Below are 24,122 nucleotides of genomic sequence, written 5' to 3'. Positions count from 1 at the left end.
TTAGGGTGATATGATTACTTGAAATTGAAACCACAAGTTTGTTTATGCTTCTTTTGTTATGATATGTTTTTTGACACAAATCAAGCTTGTTTGTTATTTCTTATGATGAAACTATGCTTGTGACACTTGATCTGAATGTGAGAAAATGGCTTTGTTTTGAAGAAAATGAATTTGATTGGTGGGGGTGTATTTGTTATTAGGGACTTTGCTCTTAAGAGCTCTTTTCCTATCCCACGTGGAAAACTTACCAATAGTTGAAAGAGTATATATAGAGTTGGGTCTCACAAGCCTTTAAATTTTGTTTAGTAGGTTTTGGCAAATACACCACATGCATGCATTGCAATTTTAGGAGTAACAATTTTTAGCTTAATAAAGCATTAGCAATTGTTCATTTTAGTTTGGCAATGATCAGGAAGTTGTTGGTGTCTGATTTCTGAAATGGTATTATTATTTTTCTTCAATTCAGTTGCCTACTTTTAGGCAGATTGATTCAACTCATGCACTTTTTATGCTTCTTCTTTATTCTTGTTTGATATTTTCTGGTAATAATTCATTGCATTTGTAATGACTATATTATATGTTTTTTTAATTGTTTGATCATCACCAATAAATCATCTACCAATAAAATTATGAGACGATTTTACTCTCTTATTCTTGTTTGATTGCCTTTAAGCTCCCCCGAACTTTCAAAAGTTCTAAATGGTCTCTTATTCTTGTTTGATTGCATTCAATAACCCCTTATTTCTGAATAGAATCTTTTGGATGTAGAAAGTTAGATACATGCTCGGCCACATGTAAAAAAAAACTTCAAATATATAAATAATTATGAACTCTTGTGATTTCATGGGGATAGTTGAAGTTTTGAGATTATACAATTGGACAAATATAAAGGTTATTGAATGGCATTGGATAAGAATATAATGTTATTGAATGTAATTAGATAAGAATAGAGAGTAATTTAGCACTTTTAAAAATTTAGAGGGTTGTTGGAATGTATGAAACTTATTATTTGATACTGATTAAATATCTCAAACAAATGGTCTCGCCTATATAACTTTACTTACTTCACAACTTTGGTTTTCTCCGTCCCTCTCTTCTCTTCTCTGTAAATGTGTGTGCATTCTAATGATACCTCCCCCGATAGATCTCAAATCTGGAAAGTTGTTGTGATCTCAAATCTATGAAAACCAATTAAATGAGCATTCAACAATGCCTTCAGAATCTCATCAAGTGATGGTCATGAACCCTGCAAAATCATCTTGACTATTAATAAACTCCATGACTTTATCTGCTAAAATATTATTAGCACAAAGCACTATATTTGAATTGGCCAATTCCAAGTTATTTTTGACTTTTTGTTGGCATTTACTATTTGTTGCTCATTGGATTTTGATTCTATAATGAATTATTTTTTTTTGCAGGAAATATTTTGTTTCCGAGCAACTAGTTAAAAGCTATTGAATTTTAGAAGCATAATTCTTTCTGGTAAATCTTTGGACTTTTCACCTGTTGAATTTTAGGGTTCAATGAGAATTGTGAAGATTATACACCTAATCTATGCTATTGGGAAATATGCTTATCTAATATTAGTTGAATGCTAGGAACGACATCACTATATTCCATGAATTACTGGTAATGAGGTTTGGGGCTTACTAATTGTTTTCTAACCGTCAAAAAAGATTCTCTGTAATTATAAATATAATCATAATTTTTGTGGAATAGTAATAGTCTTCCAATTCAATTGAATTTCTAGTTTGAAAACTTTATTTGTTTATAACCAATTATAATTCAATTTAATTAATTGTCATAGTAAAATTCAATTAATTATTTTGTAAGTGTAAAAAGAAGACTATAATTAAAATGCATAGTCCGTTGGTTCTGGCTGGTCAGGAAGAGATTCACATAGGGACTAATGTTATTTGGAAATTACTTTCTATATGAGCTAGCATGCGGGCTTCCAGTGGTAGTTGTGAGAGTCTTATACTCCATCGTTCCACAATACATGTCTTTCTAGAGAATTTTTTTTTGTTCCACAATACATGATATTTTGCTTCAATTTATGCACATTAATTTGCTTTGACCAAATATACCCCTATTTTAGTTGACTTTTTGCCTTGGGAATAGATAAAGTTACTAATAGATGCAGTTAATATAAGGTAACAAAGTCTCTCACTTAAAATTAATTGCATTTCTTAATTAATGTGCATTAACCTTAAAAGGGATGTATTTTGGAACAGAGGGAGTACTTGTCATAGAAGCTTCACAAACTCCTTTTATTAGTTCAGGGATGCAAAATCACCAGATAGTCACAAGTCTTCGAAATAGGTACATTGGAAGTATCAATCCATGAAAAACAATAATATAAAGAAGTGATTATAGTTCATGTTCGGATGTGAAAACCACTGGTACCAAAGAAAATGACACTTTCTTAATGCATATTTATAAATTGGAAACATCTAACAGATAAATACCTATAAGTTGAACAAGCATGTGAGAGTTTTTCTGGAGGTAGTCAAAGGGTCAGATTTGAATCTTACAATACTTCCTACTATCTTTTCTTCAAATTTTCTGAATCCTCAGAAGCTCCTGAACTAAACTCTTTTTCAAATAGATAAGTTTAATATTATCAGGAATAATGGCAGACTAATAGCAAATTCAATTTTGACTGTTGTTCGCTGTTTGAAATTAATTGCATTAGTGTTAATGAATATCTCCTTGCCTTTGTTCTTTATTTGTTCAGAAAACTACCAACAAATAAAGAACAAAGGCAAGAAGATACCCATTAACACTAATGCAATTAATTTCAAATAGCGAACAACAGCCAAAATTGAATTTGCTACCAATCTGCCATATTCTTGATAATATTAAACTTATCTGTTTGAAAAAGAGTTTAGTTCAGGAGCTTCTCCGGGATTCATAAACATTTGAAGAAATGATAGTAGGAAGTACTGTAAGAGTCAAATCTGACCCTTATGACTACCTCCAGAAAAACTCTCACATGCTTGTTTAAGTTATAGTTTTTTTTATTTGCCAGCTGTTTACTATTTATAAATATGCATTAAGAAAGTGTCATTTTTCTTTGGTACTAGTGGTTTTCACATCCGAACCTGAACTATAATCACTTCTTTATATTATTGTTTTTCCTGGACGTTGGGATAATAATTTGAAGTCAACATCCGAATTCCATATGTATATGGAGCAAATGCAACAAGTCTTGGAAAAAGCTGGGATGTCCTATCATGCGAAAGAGCAGGCTTATCAAAACTCGAGTATCCAACAACAAATGTTTCTTAGCGAGTTCGATCATCAGAATAACATGGTTCATAATTTGCACAAGGCGAAGATGGAGGAGCAACAAAGAAGACATATGGAGACTTCTAGGCTCAAACACGAACTATACATGACGAGAAATCTCTTAGATGGCTATGAAAAAGCTTTGAATGAGACAACTAAAGAATTCACCGAGTATAGAAAGAAATGCCATTTGCATGAAGAACCAATTTACATGGATACAGGGTCTGGTGGTCCTGTTTTGAGCACGAGTGAACCGGAGAAGTTGCCTTTTAAAGAAGAGATGATACAATGTCACAATGTGCTCCAGCTGAAGAACAAGATATGACAGAATGTACTCCATCCGAAAAACAAGTTACTGAACAATCTATTTAACTGATACAACTTTATGTTTTAAGTGAAATTTGGTGGAAATTTCTTAACTTTGTTTTAAACATTGTTGCTATGCTAATTTTTGTTATTAGACGTTTCTATCATAATTAGTTTGTCTATGATAAAACTATGCATGCGATGCTTGAAAGGTAACTTGATTTGTAACTATATGAGATGTTTTTAATTGAAATTCTTTGATCCATCACTGATAAAGAGAGTCAATTAAATTCCATTTGACATCTTAATGTATTTCCAACGTTTCCAAGGAAAGAGAGTGAATTTATAGATGAGCATTTCTGAAATTGCATTCTTTTAAGGGCATATATGAAGATTCACTGAAGGGAACACTATCTGTTTGCATAACGGTACCAATATATTTTTTACTAGGAAGAACCATCATATCTTTAACTGTACATGGAGCACTGTTTGTATATGTGTGTTTGTATAACTATATACTTATTTACCATATGAGTACAAAAGCAATCCAATATATTAGCTAATATCTATTAGCTACCAGCAAAATTGTAAAAATAACTGAACAAGTATAGTATTCTAATGGAATCTAATGTATTATTCCTATGGTCGCATGGCATTTGATAATATGAACATAAAAAAAGTGACTTTACATTTGTGCATACACATTGTTTCAGCTTAATACATTTGTTTCCTCTTTATTTGGCTCAAAACCTTAACTGCTCCCACATTTGTTGCCTCTTTATTTGTTGCCCTTTGCCTCAATTTTTAAAAGTTCCTAATGACCCACATTCATATCTAATTTCATCCAATACCCTCTATTATTGTTAGAGAAGTAACTAAAAACATTAGTATAATTTTTTGTTGTATAAATGAGAAAGTTGAGTTACAAGATTATATGTTTATATTATTATAACTTTAACCCAAACATTTTAAGAAAAATGCACATATAGCCTTTCCAAGTAAGATCAATTTTAGCTCTACCTTACTGAAAATTAGAAAAAACTGAATTAACTAATATTTGTCAATCACTTAAAATCTTCCAAATATCATCTAATGCAATGATATAAACCTTTTCCTAAAAAAATGAAAAATACCGTGTAACTTTAAAATTTGGGAAAAAAGAAAAAAATAATCATAAAACATAACAATATTATTATCTAAAATTTGCCATGACCCTTTTAGATGTAAAATTGCTAATTAAAATTTATATTCGATGTTAATTTTTATTTATTTTTAACAGATAATACAACTAATCAATAAAATATTATTCATATATGAAAAAATTATTATATATGCACCTATTTTTTGGCGCACCTAGGCGACCGCTCTATTCCTAAAGGCAGAGCTGGCGCTGCTTATATCTCAATAGAATTTTCGGGATGTAGAAAGTGAAAGACACTTTGCCACATGTAAAAAAAACGCAAAATATATAAATACCAGGGTAAATAATTATAAGGTTTTTATGTATTTACTTAACACGCTAGTAAATCCATCATATTATTATAAGTTCCCTAAGTTTTATCTTAATCAATTCTTTAGTCTTTACATTTGTTTTTGTAAATGAAAGTCTAAAATTGCCTCTAGTTATATACATAAAAAAAATTTATCTTTTAGTTTCAAATTTAATCTAATTAATTTTAAAGAAGTTTTGGAACTACATATACACCAAAATTAATATACTTGAAAAAATGTATTATTAATTTTTTCAAATTGTAATTATTTTTTAATATAATATCTTTAAACCAATATTAAATATTATTATAAATTTTTTAACATCATATTTTTTTTTCTTCATTCATAAAATTTATTTATGTGTTTTTGTTTTTTTTTGTTGCTAACAAACCCACATGGATTTTGATTTTGTCTTAAATTTTTTTGTAGGCACCTATTTTTCTTAACCAATCGAGTTAGCCTTATGGTAAATCTTTGCACTTTTGCTTTGTTGGGTTTTATGTTTTAATGGAAATTCTGAAAACACTGTAATGATTCTTCAAAAACTAGCATATTACGTTGTCCTAAGAACTGAATAAATAGAAACAACCTTCAAATTCAGAGATAACCATGGATTAGACAAGATGATTAAAACGTGGGCAATATTGATACATTAACTCTAAACTGAAGTACAACCAAAGCCTGTAATCTCAACTACTTGGATTATTTATACCTTTGTTCATTCTAAGTGTCTTTATTATTTTGGCAACCTCATCAACATTTGCACATCTTGCATTCCCAATATAGTGAATCCATTGTATTTGGTGTTTTTTCTCTTTACCTTCCATTTGATTCTGCCTCTTTTTCCAATGTAGTGCATTCCCTTCATCTAGCTGTTGCTACTACTGCTTTGAATTACTCTGTTGCTGCTGCTGATGTAAAAATTACTCATGGAGGTGTTCTTTCGCCCAATATGACAGAGAAATCTATCCAGGATCATTTTTCCAAACAATGGTTGTTCATTTTCTGGCATTTTTTTTTTGCATCTTAACATCAACAACACCCACACCAATTAACTCAATGAAAAGAGTTGTAACTTCCTTCGTCACTGGAAAACCTCTTGAAAACGCCACGAACATAGTACGGTCATCTTCAGGGACGTTTTTGCAAGGATCCCAGTCCCATAATTCACGTGCACCCAAGTCAAAATCCACAGCGCTTGGGACAATGCTCATACTCCCGAACACTCGATGAGGAAAACTGGGAATTACTAGCGCTTCGCTTGAGCTTGACGATCCTAGAACATGTCGCAATATGTCAGTGAAAATTTTTTATGGCGGAACATTTATAAAGAAACTTCTTTCTCCACTATCCTAGCAGTGAGAGAGATTTCTGCTGACATTTCTAAAGGTAATGTGTTTGCATCAAGACTTTTCAGACATAAAACAGCCTCATCTGCAATGGCATTGAGCAAAATATCCTAGAGGGGGACGGGGTTCATAACAATACCCAAGAGTGTTCTAGATATTAAGTACTCTGTTGCTGCTGCTTCTCTAAACAAATTGATCAATATTAATTTTTAGGTACAGCACCATGGTTTTGTAGGATCAATCAACCAAAAATGCATCTAAACAACACAAGATCTCTAGAATGATTTTCTTTAAATAATGCATATTTAAAGAAGAAATTAGTAATTTAAACATAAACTTACTTGCAGTCTCATATCATCCTCGCTGTTAGAAGAGATTGTTTTCGCCGGCAACATTCAGCAATCACTGATAAAATATCCTTTTTTTGTTCTTGAGAAAGCCTGAAAGATCTTTGCTGTTCTCATGTTTCTTCACCATTGTTTTTCCTGCACATAGTTAAGGTTTTTCAGATTTTTGTGAATATTTTCCGTTCTTAACAACCCTAGCTATCTATAAAATAATGATTCTTATTACCTCTTTGATGTTGATTTCGATTTGATTTTATTTGTTGCCTGCCAGATCTGTTGAGCCGCTTTTTGTGGAACGTAAACCCTAATCCACAGCACATAAGATTGGAGATATCAATGTCTAATGCACAACCACATTTACAATATGCATTTATGTAGGTCAGGCTATTTGTATGGGATATTGAATTCATATCAAATAATAGGCATCATACATAAAACAACCCCTACATTTTTTAAGTTCTAAATTACCCTCTATTCTAATCTAATTACATTAAATAACCTTATAATCTTATACAATTACATTCAATAATCCATATTATTGTTCAATTGTATTTAATAATCTCAAAAATCTCATGAACTTTCAAAAGTTCATAATTATTTATATATTTGGCGTGTCTTTCACTTTCTACACCCAAAATATTATCTAAAAAATTCTAACAAGAATTCCTTTCTCTTTCTTTGATGAATCACTAATTATTGTGTATAAGTTTTCCTTAATCGGAATTAATTAAGTATCTAAAAAGCCAGTCAATGTAAGAATTGAATTCCTAATATGGCTCAAATCATCCTTCCATTTCCGGTACAAACGGAGACATTTTTCTTTTCTAGGAAGTTACATTTTTATATACTCTGTTGAACTCTTCTTCCGTAGATTTTCCGCATTCCGTTTCCGTGCAACATAGCACATATATATTCCTCAAAAATGCTAATCTCTAAATTCAATCTCTTTACTTGGAAACAATGGAAATAGATTAAGATCTTCAATGGAATTAAATTCATTCGGTGTTGATCAAACAATTAAAAAAGCTGATAATATAGTCATTACAAATGCAATGAATGATATCGGTTGAATCAATCCGCCTAAAAGTAGGCAACTGAATTGAAGCAAAACAATAATACCAATTGAGAAAATCAGGCACCAACAATTTCCTAATCATTTGTTACAAACAACAAATTAGTATTTTGAGAGAAACATCTAGCATTGTCAAACTAAAATGAACAATAGCTAATGCTTTACTAAATGAACAAACACAGATTTGGACTCTGCAATTTTCTCCATTGCAAATTAAGCTAAAAATAGTTACTCCCAAAGCCACAATCTCAACTAGTTGAAAATGCAGGAAATTACAGCAAAAATAATTGTCTGCTGAAATTTACATAATATTCAGATCAAGCATTAGCAGCATAGTTTCATCATAGCAAATAACAAACAATCTTGATTTGTATAAAAAAACTTATCATAACACCAGAAGCATAAACAAACTTGCGGTTTCAATTTCAAGTAATCATATCATCCTCACACATTAGATAGGTTATATAAACAAACACACTAGAGAGCAACATCTAACAAAAATGAGCATATCAAGTTTAAAACAAACTTATAGAACACATCAGACAACTTATGTAAGGCACTCACAAACAAACAAATTTGACAATAAATCTATTGAAATCACAATTACAATCCTAAAATTCTCACCTTTTGGCATAATCATTTTTTAAAAACCACTATAGAAAACAAGTAATTAAAGAAAAATTAATAATGATAGATCATTTGTAAACACATATAATAAGCTAGAGTAGTTGAAAAACTCATTATATCTTCAGAATTGCTATTAAAACATGAAACCCAACAAAGAAAAACGCAGGAATTTGATTTGTTAATAGTTTCCTGCAAAAAAAATTATTAAGATAGGATCAAAATACTGACCATCACTTGATGCTCCTCCCTTCTTTCTTGAGGAAGGGTTTTTATAGAATTAAGCTTGATTCTCTTTGGAAATTTACTCGAGGACAGAGCAGTTAGAGATAAGATCCTAAAAGCATTGATGAATGCTAACTTTCTAGAGAAGATAAACCCTAATCCTAAGTATTGATTTCTATAGAATTGATTATGCCACTTTCTGGAGAAGATAAACCCTAATCCTAACCGTATCCATAATTGATATATGGGCTATCTACTATTCAGATCTCACACAGGAGATATCTATGAACATTGGGTAACGCTAATTGCTATTCCGCGATTGAGAAGAGTAAAGGTGTAAGTCCAGTTATATAGGTGATGTCATCCCTTCCTCTCAAACTTCACCTACCCACTAAAGTTTTAAAGTTCTAAATTAGACCTTCTATTTTTGTCTAATTATCTTTAATAGCCTCATATTTTTGTCCAATTTTATCTTTATATAATTAATTTCAATAACCTCAAAATTTCAATTGTTCTCTAAATTCTTAAAAGTTCACAAGTATTTACCAATAAGTTATTTTCTTTTTGACATGTGACACATGGTGTCTCTCACTGTAACAGTTTGGGCCAAATATTAGTCTTAAATTTAACCCTAACGTTCTTAATTCTATTGTGATTTAACCTTAACGTATGAAATTATGCAAATTTAACTCTGATAGTAAGATCAATTTGAGTCATACCTTACGAAAATTAGAAAAAACATGTTTTATTAGTATTTTACTATCACTTTAGTTTATTAATTTATTAGTAACAAAACTATAAAAATTCTGCTAAAATGCTAAAAACTAAATCTGCTACATATAACTTAATCACAAATTTTTTATCAAATTCTCTTAAATATTTATAGTGTTATTAATATAGTTATAAGAAAAATAAAAAATATATATAACTGCTTCAATCTAACGACAAACTTGTTTGGAAGATACGACGTGATAATTAAATAACAGTAACCAGTCTTTTTGCATTTTCGACAGAGCTTGGCTAAACTTGGTCTTGCTTGGAAAAATTAGGGTTTTATTTGCATCACTTCATATGTTAGGAGCTAAATATGCACCTTGATTGAAGCGTTATGGTTAAATTTGACGCTTATCCCAATAAAAAAATATACAAAATTACAAAATAAATATTACATGTTGCAATTATTGAGTTTCTATAGGGATCGTGCCGTGTCAATTTCGAAGTAGTGTCAAAATTATTAAACCGTAATCCAACCCAAAAAATTTCATTTCAATCTCGTATTAACCTAATCAGGATGATATCGATTACGTGTGGTGTTGTCGAGTCATATATAATTTTACTATGGGTCAAAATTATTTTTAGGAAAACCTCAATTTTAATCTTGAGGTTATTGGGAATTTCCCTCTCATTTTACAAAAAGGCTTACTTTTAATCATTGCCCTAAAATATTGGTTCAATTTTATCATTTTCTAATAAATTCCGTGGAAACTTTTTATTCGAAATTATTTTGAAAATGATAAAATTAAATTAAATTTTCTATTATCAAAATAAAATTCACAAAAAAGTTTATGAATGGACAAAATTAAGCTGTTTTATAAGATAAGGACAAAATTATTATCTTTTTCAATAACTTTAGAAGGAATTAGCTTTATAAGTAGATTGATTTGTGTGAAACAAAATCCAGAAATAAGATTTGTTTGGTGCTGGAGAATTCTTCAATTCCACGATAACACCTGCTGGCCCATTCGCCGACTTCTTCAATGATTTGCAACATCGAAGGATTCCTAAACATTTGATGAACCTTTGGAGAGTGGCAATCATCACTTGCCCTTGGCTGATCCGGAAAACTCAGAACCATGCTTTTTTTAAAGATATCAATCCAAATTACTAAATCCCGGCTATGGCTCTCGGTTCGTGAGACTAGACATTTTGCTGACCCCGGAACCATTCGACAGCGGCCTGCCCCGAACATAATTATCGTTCGCTGGGTCCCCCGCCGGCGGGATGGACCAAAGCCAACACAGATGGATCCGCATCAGGCTCACCAGGTTTGGCAGGTTCAGGAGGCATTTTTCGACACCATAGAGGGTTCCCGAAGGGCTGTTTCGCCTTCCCCATTGGTGAATCCTTTGTGCATATTGCTGAGCTGGGGCTGTCATTTTCGCAATTGAAATCGCATGGGAAAAAGGGTGGCACCAACTATGGATAGAATCAGACTCTTCTTTTGTGGTAAGCATGTTAAAACAGCGTTCTTCGAAGGTCCCGTGGCTGATCCGACAAGCTTGGACGAGATTTTTACACTAATGCGCTAATATGGAGGTAATAATTACACATTTACAGGGAAGGAAACCGCTCGGCTGACTCTTTGGCACGCTTTGGAGCTTCATCCCCGTGATTAACCTGGTGGCACTCTGCCCCTGAATTTTGTCAATCTTTTATTTTTGACGATCTATGTAACGTTGGACATATCTGTTAGAAAAATGGCTTTGAAACTTTGGTGTGTTGAATAAAAATGGGTTTGAAAGTGTGGGGTATATTTGTCTTTAACCACTTTGCTCTCAAGAGCACTTTTACAATCTCACATGGGAAACTTATAACCCTTTGAGTGGGTATATATAGAGTTGGCCTTTAGAAGCCTTTAAATTGTGTTAAGTGGTCTCCGCCACGGCACAGTTCGATTTCCGATTTCCGTTCTTAATTTCAATTCGGTTTTTCTGTAACCCTCATTTGTTTCCTACAATATCCGTTCTGTTTTATCCTTTCTTTGTACTCTTTTGGATTTTTTAATATAATGGGCTGGGCAGTTTAAGCGGCTAGGGGTGCCAGCCTGGCTTGGATGTTTGGCTTCTTTTTCTGTCCTTGTTCCAACCTTCATTCAAAAAAAGTTGTGTATCCCATTGTTTCTAGAAGAATAGTTTGATTGAGTCTCACCTGTTGAGCTACTAGAGTTAAGAAAGAGTGGAGCAAGTGGCAGGAAAAAAAACATATCCTATCCCTAATTTTCTTCAATCTGGCGACCAAGTTAGAGGGAATCTTAAACTACTCTTAGTTGGCTAAGAATGGAATTTGGGGGCAAATTCAAAATATGAGAAACTATGTAATAAAATACCTTACACTATTTGCTTAAATTCTACCATCTGGTATGAAGTTGTTGTCTACCATATAATAAAATACTGTTAACTAAGACGGATCCTGAGATTTTGGAGGCGTAGGGGCGAAGCTTCAAACCAGGGCATAGTAAATAAGTACAGGTAAAAAATCAATTATATAAAAAGAAAAATTACTTATAAATGACACATTTTTATTACTTTTAACAAGGGATCTAATAAAGTTTGAAATAAAAAAATATTTTATTTCATATTAAAAACTTAGTTGCTCATACAAAATATTATCTACGAGCATTTCTAAATGCAGAATCACTAAAAATAAGCATACACCAACATTCTCTAATATATTTTTCTCAATAGATAAAATTATTAAACTATTTAATCTTTTTTTGCGATGATGATCTCAAATAGTTTTTCAATAATTTTAACTCTAAAAAATTTCTTTTAGCAGATATATAGTTAAGTGGATTCGAAGCGCAATCGAAACATTTTGATAATAATCTGCTGTTTTGACAAACTCAAGAATTTCAAATGCTGCAGCAATAATTTTGGCCAAAGATTTGCGAAACTTTCATTTCTGAAAAAGAATCATTTGCATCAACATGTGAAAAATTATTATAGTAATAAATTTATGTGTTGTGACTATTTAGGACTATGACATGTATTTATCATTTTGAGATTTTAATTTCAGTATTTTTTATAAAACATTATATTTGGACCCTTCCCTCCATTGTGCCTAGATATGTGTTGCAAATTATTTAAGCCTAGGATTATTTCCTTAACTGTTTTATCTTTTAAGATTTCATTTTTGTATTTTTTTTTCTAAAAATATTATTTTTGGGCTCCTCCATACCCTAGACCCTGGTTTGTCCAAATGCGATATTTACGTGTTGTCGTAATGCCTTGAATCAGTATATCCCGTTTCCTATTCGGAGTAGGATTTGGGTTTCGGATTCCTAGTTGGATTAGGATCATGGGTTCCTATTTGGATTGGGATCATGAGTTCCTAGTTGGATTGGGATCATGGGTTCCTAGTGGGATTAGGATCATGGGTTCCTAGTGGGATTAGGTTAGATTAGGTATTATAAATACCCCCATTATGTAACCTAATCATTGTAATCTGATTTTCGCCTCCTAATAATACTATTCTCCTTCTGCCCGTGGACTAGCCAACACAACGTTGGTGAACCACGTAAATCTGTGTTTTTCGATTGATTGTTTATTTATCTTTCATTAATTTCGCACAACAAACTGGTATCAGAGAAAGATGTCTGCGATGAACGTGAAAATCGAAAAGTTTATTGGGAGAAATAGTTTCAGTCTATGGCAGATCAAGATGCGGGCTTTGTTAAAACAACAAGGTCTGTGGACGCCGTTGAAGAAGGCAACGGGAGAAGTCACTGCTGAGATGACGATTCTGGAAGAAAAGGCACATTCAACAATTATGTTGTGCCTCGCAGATGACATCATCACTGAGGTCTCAGACGAAGAGACTGCTGCCGGTCTGTGGATGAAGTTAGAGAGCTTATACATGACGAAATCTCTAACGAACAAACTTCTTCTGAAACAACATCTGTTTGGCCTGCGAATGCAGGAAGGTACGCAACTCAGGGATCATTTAGATCAATTGAACACATTATCATTTAAATTTTGGACAGAGCTTGGTTAAAATTGGTATTGCTTGAAAAAATTAGGGTTTAATTTGCATCACTTCATACGTTAAACCTGCACTTTGATTGAAGCGGCATGGTTAAATTAGACCCTTGTCCCAATAAAAAATGTATAAAAACTTACAACATAAATATTACATGTTGCAACTATTGAGTTTGTATTGTGATCATGTCGTGTCAATTTTGAATTAGTGTCAAAATGATTAAACCGTAATCTAACCCAAAAAATTTCATTTCAATCTCGTATTAACCTAATTGGGATAGTATCGATTACGTGTGTTGTTGTCGAGTCATATATAATTTTACTATGGATCAGATTTATTTTTAGGAGAACCTTAATTTTAATCATGAGGTTATTGGGAATTTCCCTCTAATTTTATAAAATGGCTTAATTTTTATCTTTGCTGTAAATTATTGGCTCAATTTTCTAATAAATTTGGTGGAAACTTTTTATTCGAAATTATTTTGAAAATGATAAAACTAAATCAAATTTTCTATTATCAAAATAAAATTCACAAAAGAAATTATGAATGGACAAAATTAAGATGTTTTATAAGATAAGGACAAAATTAATTTTTTTCAATAACTTTAGAAGGAGTTAGCCTTATACAATTTATTAATTATAAGATTAAGTAGATTGATTTGTCTGAAACTAAACCTAAAAATAAGATTTGTTTGGTGCTGTGAGTATCCCATCATTTCTAGAAGAACAGTTTGATTGAGTCCCTTTGGTTGAGCTGCTAGAGTTAAGAAAGCGTGGACCACTTGGCAGGGAAAAAAACTTATCTTATCCCTAATTTTCTTCAAGCTTACCACGAAGTTACAGGGAAGCTTAAACTACTCTTAGTTGACTAAGAATGGAATTTGGGGGCAAAATCCAAATATGAGAAAGTATATAATAAAATACCTTACACCATTTTACTTAAATTCAACCATTTGGTGTGAAGCTGTTGTCTACCATATAATAAAATACTGTTAACCTTCTGTGATACATAAAAGAGGAACACCAAAGAAAAGAAAACATAAGATAAGAGATATAGCAGTCACTCAAGAGATATGTTTAGTTACTTTTACAGTTTCAGTCATTTTTTCTACACGTTTAAACCATAAGACAAAATTTTACCAGAGGAGGAGATGTGAATAAGTTCGATAAAATACAATTTCTATATAGATATGTCTGGTCTGTCCAAATCTGATATTCACGTATATCAATAATCATGATAACATTTATTTGTTTTACTCTAATTTAGAGTGATTTTGTGGTGTGGAATGATTGTGAAAGGTGAGTCAGAAGCTGCTTAGGATATTCAGGTAGCCTGAAAATGCAAATCTTGGTTGTAACGTTCTGAAATATTTTTGTAACATCCTCAACAAAAAAAAAAATAAGAATTTGGAATTGGAAATTAAACATCATTGGGTGCACATGACTAGAACAACATATTCATTTACTAATTTAGAACAACATTAGTTTCATTGTAATCAAACTCTAACTTTAAAAGACAAAAACCATTCTACCTATTAAACCAGAGCATTGAGCAATGCTTACATAATCTCGTCTCTAACTGGTAGAGTTTGATAAATTTCCGACGAGGAAAATTAACTATGAAGGAAAAAACCAAGCTTAACTCGGTAGGAACACTTCCCCAAAAATGTGAGGAAAGACATCGTTTTGGCCTCCTTGGAGCATAAAAGAAAATGCACAACCCTTCATATGTTGGGAGCCGCAATCGCAAATAAAGATGGATAGATGAGTAGGGGCCAAACCATCCCTATAAATGATGGTTCTCCGTTGCAAAAAAAATATGTCGGTACCGTTATGCAAACAGACCGTGTTCCCTTCAGTGAATCATCATATATGCCCTTAAAAGAATGCAATTTCTTTAATCAAACATCTGTCCTTAAAAAGAGCATTATTGAAGAGAGGAATGGACTATGAAGGAAGAAACAATGCTTAACTCGCTAGAAACACTTCCTCAAGAAAGTAGGGAACACCATCAAGTGATAGTTATGAACCCATAACCCGATCTGCAAAAATTTTATTAGGAGAAAAGTATGCTTGCCGCAGCAACTTGTCAAAACTCATCAAGCCACATACTAAATCCTCATCAAAGCTGAATAACCATCTACTCCATTTGAACCTTATGATGATGGAGCATCTGAATCTCCTTTATAGTGAATAAAAGAAGGATGTCAATTATTTCCATCACATTTATTAACGTGGTGGGTTTAATTTTCAAAATATGGAGCAAGTCTTACATTTATATGACCACAACTGAAATAACAGTCAAAGATGAACATAACATTTCTTTTTCGTTTCTATTTCCGTTTCTTTTTAGAAATAACATTTCTGATATCTATTTGTGTGCAACTTAGCACATATATAATCCTTCTAATTCAGAAATGCTCATATATAAATTCACTCTATTTACTTGGAAACAATGGAAATACATATTAAGATGTCAAATGGAATTAAATTGGATCAAATAATTTCAATTAAAAACATCTCATAAAGATACAGAGATCATAGGCTGATGTAGATATCATTCAAATCAAGTTACCTTTCAAGCATAGCTGGCATAGTTTTATCATAGACAAACTAATTATGATAGAAACGTCTAATAACAAAAATTAGCATACCAACAATGTTTAAAACAAAGTTAAGAAGTTTCAATCAAATTTCACTTAAAACATAAAGTTGGATCAGTTAAATAGATTGTTGAGTAACTTGTTTTTCGGATGGAGCACATTCTGTCATATCTTGTTCTTCATCTGGAGCATATTGTGTCATCTCTTCTTTAAAAGGCAACTTCTCCTGTTCACTCGTGCTCAAAACAGGACCACTAGACCATGTATCCATGTAAATTGGTTCTTCAGGACCACCATACTCGGTGAATTCTTTAGTTGTCTCATTCAAAGCTTTTTTCATAGCCATCTAAGAGATTTCTCGTCATGTATAGTTCGTGTTTGAACCTAGAAGTCTCCATATATCTTCTGATGATCGAACTCCCTAAGCAACATTTGATGTTGCATACTCAAGTTTTCATAAGCCCTCTCTTTCACATGGTAGGACATCCGAGCTTTTTCCAAGACTTGTTGCATTTGCTCCATATACATATCGAATTGGGATGCTGACTTCAAAGTATTATCCCAATTTCCACGAAAAACAATAATATAAAGAAGTGATTATAGTTCATGTGCGGATGTGAAAACCACTGGTACCAAAGAAAATGACACTTTCTTATATACATATTTATAAATAGGAAACATCCAGCAGATAAATACCTATAACATGAACAAGCATGTGAGAGTTTTTCTCGAGGTTGTCATAAGGGTCAGAATTGACTCTTACAATACTTCCTATTATCTTTTCTTTAAATGTTTCTGAATCCTGGAGAAGCTCCTGAACTAAACTCTTTTTCAAGTAGATAAGTTTAATATTATCAGGAATAATGAAATGGTGATTGCTGATAATATTAAACTTATCTATTTGAAAAATAGTTTAGTTCAGGAGCTTCTCCAGGATTCAGAAACATTTGCAGAAAAGATAGTAGGAAGTATTGTAAGAGTCAAATCTGACCCTTATGACTACCTCTAGAAAAACTCTCACATGCTTGTGCAAGTTATAGGTATTTATCTGCTAGTTGTTTCCTATTTATACATATGCATTAAGAAAGTGTCATTTTCTTTGGTACGAGTGGTTTTCACATCCCAAAATGAACTATAATCACTTCTTTATATTATTGTTTTTCGTGGATTGATACTTCGGATGTACCTATTTCCAAGCCTTGTTACTATCTGGTGATTCTGCCTCCTTGAACTAATAAAAGGAGTTGGTGAAGCTTCTATAACAACTATAAGACTCTCAGAACTACCCCTGGAAATTCAATAGATACACATGTTTCCCAATAGCATAGATTAGGAGTAATATAGATCTCTTCACAATTCTCATTAAAACCTAAAATTCAAGAGATGAAAAGTCCAAAGTTTTACCGGAAAGAATTATGCTTCTAAAATTCAATAGCTTTCAAGTAGTTGCTCGGAAAGAAAATATTTCCTGCAAAAAAAAATCATTATGGAATCAAAATCCAATGAGCAACAAATAGTAAATGCCAACAAAAACTCAGAAATAACTTGGAATTGGGCAATTCAAATATAGAGCTTTGTGCTATTAATATTTTAGCAGATAACGTCATGGAGGTTCATGACTATCACTTGATGAGATTCTGAAAGCATTGCTGAATGCTGATTTAATTGGTTTTCATAGATTTGATTTGCTTTGTTACCTCGAAGATTTGTTGAGCCACTTTCTGCAGAAGGTAAACCCTAATCGCACACCATCAACATCACAACAACTTTCCAGATTTGAGATCTCTCGAGGGGAGGTATTAATATGGAATGCACAGACACATTTACAGAGAAGACAAGAGAGGGGCGGAGAAAACAAGAGTTGTGAAAACAGTAGCTATAGTTATATAGGCCAGGCCATTTGTGTGAGATATTTAATTAGTATAAAATATTAAGCTTGATATATTCCAACAACCCCCTAAATTTTTAAAGTGCTAAATTACTCTATATTCTTATGGGATAAGGTACTAAAATAGACCTAACGTGTTTTGAAAAGTATCAATTTAGGCTCAACGTTCAAAATAGCACCAATATAGCCTTAACGTTTACAATATAGCATCAATTTAGGCCTCACGTACAAAATAGCATCAATATTGGCTTAACGTTTACAAAATATATCCAATTTAAACTAAACGTCACAATTAAATTAACCATATTATATTCTTTTCCTATTAACTTTACATGTTATTTTTTTATTTAGTTCTATTTTATTATTTATTATAATATAATTAATTAGTATTATTGTCCATTAAAACCTTATATTTGTTTTTCATCATCATTCCATGATCCTAAATTCTATGGCTCATGTAATATATGAAAACTAAAAGTAATTGAATATTTCGAACGCTAGTTAAAATAATATTGATATATGTCATTGACTATCTACAATATTTCGAACAAAATTGTAGATATTCAATTACTTTTAGTTTGCATATATTACATGAGCAATGAAATTTAGGAGTCATGGAATTATTGATGAAAAACAAATATAAGATCTTAATGGACAAGAATATAATATGATTAATTTAATTATGACGTGTAGCGTAATTTGGATATATTTTTTAAACGTTAAGCTTAAATTTGTATTATTTTGTAAACTTTAAGCCTATATTGGTGCTATTTTGTACGTGAGGCCTAAATTGATGCTATATTGTAAACGTTAAGCCTAAATTGATATTATGTTGTAAACGTTAAGCCTATATTGATGATATTTTGAACGTTGAGCCTAAATTGATACTTCCCCAAAAACCTTAGGCCTATTTTGATACCTTATCCCTATTCTTATCTAATTACATTAAAAAACCTTATATTCTTATCCAATTGCATTTAATAACCTCTATACTTGTCCAATTGTATTCAATAATCTCAAAACATCAACTATCTCGTTGAAGTTCCAAGAGTTTATGAGGTTATCGAATGCAATTACACAGGAATAACTAACCATTTAGAACTTTTGAAAGTTCGGGGGAAGTTAAACTTTTGGGCCAAGTAGATGGAACAAGAGAAAATAAGAGAGTAAAATCATATCAGAATTTTATGGGTATATAATTTATTAGACCTCTCGTTTTTTCCCTAACACATTGTTTAGTACTTCTATTTTGAAAACACATCATAGAATCTCTAAAATCTGTTACTCTTAACGTTTTGGTCTGTCGGTGTATTTAAAAAAAATTAACCGTTATATTTTGGTGTAAATAGGGAGACAAAAAATAACAGAGTAATAGGATCGTTTTGTATTCCAATATGACTGTCGTGAAAGATAACATATGTTTGCTTAAAAAAATTAAAAAATAGACAAAAGGACTAAAGGATTAAGCGTGACAAATGGTAGGGACCTCATAATGTGTTTTTCAAAATAGAAAGACTAAACAATATGGTGCGCAAAAATATGAAGACTAATAAATTATTTATACTAATTTATTAACCGAATTGAATTCATGTCTTGCAAATATTGTTTTGGCGTGACATATGATTTTACTTTTTATTTTTTGTTAATATAAACATGGAAAAATACAGAAGGAATATAGTATTCATACTAATTTAGGGATAAGACTAGATAGATTTTAAGGATAAAACCAAGTTTAACCCTAACGTCTTAAGGATGTGTCGATTTAACGTTAACATATGAAACAATACAAATTTAAACGTTTCCAAGTAAGATCAATTTAAGTCCTACGTTATAGAAAATTAGAAAAAAAAACATGTTTTATTAGTATATATACAAAATTAGAAAATTTTTGCTAAAATGCTAGTAAAAACTAAATCGGCTACATATAAATAATCATAATTTTATGTCAAATTGTCTAAAATATTTCGAGTGTTATTAATATAGGTATAAAAAGTATATGAATCTGCTTCAATTGATCGATAAACTTATTTGAAAGATTCGACGTGATAATTAAATAACAGTAAATCAGTCTTTTTATATTTTCGATAACGCGGGGCTAAAATTGATCTTGCTTGGAAAAAAATTAGGGTTTAACTCGCATCATTTCATACGTAGGGGCAAAATCTCCACTTTGACTGAAACATTATGTCAAACCCGGCCCAAAATAAGATCAGATAAGACGGTGAGACATTACCACTGACTTATTATATAAACCAGTAGCAATATCTCTCAATTAAGGAGAAAAATCAAATCAAAAACCAAATTCTGGTTTAAAGCTAAAATGAATAACATATATCGTTTCCAGCTTAACTTTTTCATACGGAGTCCGATTAATGCGATTCAAAAACCCCTGGAAACATAAGATAAAAATAAAGAACTTTCATTTAGGACTCCATGACAGATTCGGCTTATCTGGTCGAAAAATGCATCACAAGATTCAGATATGAATCTGATCTTCCAGCAGCACCTATATAGATAATTCTCTATATCACTAGCTCAAAGTTATGACTTAATCATAACCGATATCACACTATTCCATAAGTTCTCAACTCCAGCTAATTATAGATATACCAGTAGATAATACAAACCAAACAAAAGGACACTGCCAAAAACAAGTTATACAAGTGTCCGTATACTATCCACATATATGTACATGAACAAAATGGATGCAATACCCTAGAGACGACTTGCACCTCGTAGCTGTAACCGAACCTCGCCCTAGGATCGAGTACCCCTCTCGGTACCTTGCAATTCCTCGCCTAAAACAAAACAATAAAAACATTTGGAAAACATGAGATAAAAATCACAATAAGAAACTATCAGCTCTAAAAATCAACTTTACTTAATATAACTACATATATAGACATTTATAAAGGATTTAATCAAAACCATGTAAAATATACTCAAAACTAAAGTTCATAATAGGATCAAGGTATTAAACCAAAAACCAAAAATATATAATCTTGTATCCATTCTTGAGTTCATCCCCTTATAATTCAAATCACAATTCACAACATATACGAGACGTCTCTTAACATTGCCTATCCCATATGATCTTACCCAACACTTCTCTGTCATACCCAATAGGTCTTCAGACTGTGTACACAGGCCATATTTCTCACTAAATATGGTCTTTGAAAATTAAATCCACCATACCGGACTACTCCCAATGGATACCAAACATTTAATTCCATATATATATATATATATATATTGAAACCAAAAACATATATGTATATGTATATACTTCACTTGATCATAATCAAGCTCACAAGTGTTCAATTCTCCAAAATATCAATCCTTAATCAACTAAAATTCCAAAGTTAATCAATCAACGAAAACCTCAAATCAACATAACCAAGTAAAATTTGTAATTCATATATAAACATAGTCAATAGTTCATTTGAACTATAATTTCACAATAAAAAGCAAGATTGTGAAAAACCTCAATTTTATAAAATTTCGGCATAACCCTAAAATATCAATTTCTGGAAATTCTTTGATTATATATATATATCTGTATACATAAAACTCAAAATATAGTTGATAGTTACTTACCTCCGCTAAATCAGTCTAAGACGTTTCCCCTCCAAACACTTTCAAAATTCAGAAACTCTTCGATTAGGATTTAGATCTATGCCTAAGGATGCTATAGTTTAAATTTCAAGTGATTTGGACGGTTGAATATCCGTAAATCAAAGAAACGGTCGAAGACGACGAAGAGACAAAAGAAACAGGAAAGAAAAAGAAGGAAAAGAAGATGATGTCGAGAGAGTCTGGAACATTTGGGATTTATATCCCAAATTTATCAAATATCCCTTTTGGTCCTCCATCTTTATATAATCTTTTAATAATTACCCTAAACTTTTAATTTACACCTAAACCCATCGAATTAACTCCAAATTTTTCCTATAACACCAAATAAAAATCACATACCCAATAATTATAATATATATTAATATCTAGGTATAAATTCTAAAAATTTAGACACGGACGTGACAATCCTCCCCACCTTAAAAAATTTCGCCCACGAAATTTATACTTACTCGTCTAGGTGAATAAATGGGGTAAATTTCATTAATGGTGTACAACCTTTGATCCATTTCATACTTTGGTATACAACCTTCAATTTGTCTCACTAATATGTACGACCTTATAGGTAACCTCCCATTATGGTGTATAGTAGGTAAAAATGACCGGTCAACGTCTGGTCAACGCGCCATGTTAGCATTTTTTAACTTTTAAAAAATTGAATTGTGGGACCACCAATTAAAATTACTTTTATACCCATTTCTTTTCCCTTAATTAAAAACCCTACTTTCTTCCTCTTTCAACATCTATCTCTTGCAGTCACTCTCTAACTCCTATTTCTCTCTCATCTATTTCGACTCATTCCTCTTCAATCTCTTCCATTCTCTCTCTAGTCTATTCTGCCATAACCAATAAATTTGTAACATACAAAAATCACAAAATTGTATTTTCACTAACTCAATTCATATTGAAACCTTTTTCTTTTGTAATTTTAACAGAATAATAGAGAGAGAAAAAAGAGTTAGAGAGAGAAAGTTTTATTTCATTAGATCAAGATCGCTGCCTTATTTCATTTTAATCATTATCTAACACCTCCACCAAGCACCACCACAAGTGGTTTTGTCCCGTCAGTCCCGGTGTTATCACCGTTGACGTTGGTGGCTCCAGCGAGTTCCAGTCGGTGCAGGAGTTCTATTTCGAATAAAACGTGCCCACGGAATTTATTAGAAAATGATAAAATTGAACCAATATTTTACGGCAAGGATAAAAATTAAGTCATTTTATAAAATGAGATGGAGAATCCCAATAACCTGAAGATTAAAAGTGAGGTTTTCCTAAAAATAAATTTGATCCAAATTAAAATTAAATATGACTCGACAACACCACACGTAATCGATACTATCCCGATTAGGTTAATACGAGATCGATATGAAATTTTTTGGGTCGGACTACGGTTTAATCATTTTGACACTAAGTCGAAATTGACACGACATGATCACAATACAAACTCAATAATTGCAACATGTGATATTTATGTTGTAAGTTTTTGTACATTTTTTTATTGGGATAAGGGTCAAATTTAACCATAACGCTTCAATCAAAGTGCATATTTAGCCCCTAACATATGAAGTGATGCAAATTAAATCCTAATTTTTTCAAGCAAGACCAATTTTAGCAAAACACTGTTGAAAATTTAAAAAGATTGGTTTACTGTTAGTTAATTATCACATTGTATCTTCTAAATAAGTTTGTCAAGAAATCGAAGCAATTTCATATATTTTTTAATTGTTGTTTATAACTATATTAATAACACTGTAATATTTTACACAATTTGATTAAAAAAGTTGTGATTAATTTATATGTAGCAGATTTAGTTTTTAGCATTTTAGCAGAATTTTTACATTTTTTTTAGTAATAAACTAATAACCTAAAGTGGTAGTAAAATTCTAATAAAACATGTTTTTTCTAATTTTCGATAACGTATGACTAAAATTGATCTTACTTGGAAATATTATACTTAAATTTGCACCATTTTGTACGTTAAGGTTAAATCAACACTACATTTAAAAATATAAGGGTTAAATTAAAGACTAATATTTGGCCCAAACTCTTGCGGTGAGAGACACCATGTGTCACATGTAAAAATAAATAAAATAAATTATAGGTAAATACTTATGAACTTTTAAAAATTTAGAGAACAATTGAAGTTTTGAGGCTTTCGAATTTAATTATATAAAGATAGAAGTTATTAAATGCAATTGGACAAAAATAGGAGGTTATTAAAGATAATTAGACAAAAATAGAGGGTGTAATTTAAAACTTTAAAACTTTAGGGAGTAGGTGAGGTTTGAGAGTTAGGGATGACATCACCTATATAATTGGGCTTACACCTTTGCTCTTGTCAATCGCAGAATAGCAATTAGGATTACCCAATGTTCATAGATATCTCCTCTTTGAGATCTGAATAGCAGATAGCCCTTATATCAATTATGGACACGGTTAGGATTAGGGTTTATCTTCTCCAGAAAGTGGCGTAATCAATTCTATAGAAATCAATGGTTAGAATTAGGGTTTATCTTCTCTATCAAGTTAGCAT

The 24,122-nt window shown here is 31.5% G+C and overlaps 1 long non-coding RNA gene across 1 annotated transcript; it reads right to left on the bottom strand.

Moving 5' to 3' along the window:
* Nucleotides 1-5,532: 5,532 nt before the first annotated feature.
* LOC136233984 (uncharacterized) lies at nucleotides 5,533-9,012 on the bottom strand. Its single transcript, XR_010691006.1, has 4 exons — nucleotides 8,715-9,012; nucleotides 7,014-7,091; nucleotides 6,782-6,925; nucleotides 5,533-6,367 (listed from the first exon to the last, which is right to left on the bottom strand). It is a non-coding gene; the product is annotated as an uncharacterized lncRNA (long non-coding RNA).
* Nucleotides 9,013-24,122: the final 15,110 nt, after the last annotated feature.

The sequence above is a fragment of the Euphorbia lathyris genome, chromosome 6, assembly GCF_963576675.1.
Source record: "Euphorbia lathyris chromosome 6, ddEupLath1.1, whole genome shotgun sequence".
Classification (NCBI taxonomy): Eukaryota; Viridiplantae; Streptophyta; class Magnoliopsida; order Malpighiales; family Euphorbiaceae; genus Euphorbia; species Euphorbia lathyris.
The sequence above is the reverse complement of the archived record's forward strand: the minus strand, read 5'-3'. Positions and strand labels throughout refer to the sequence as shown.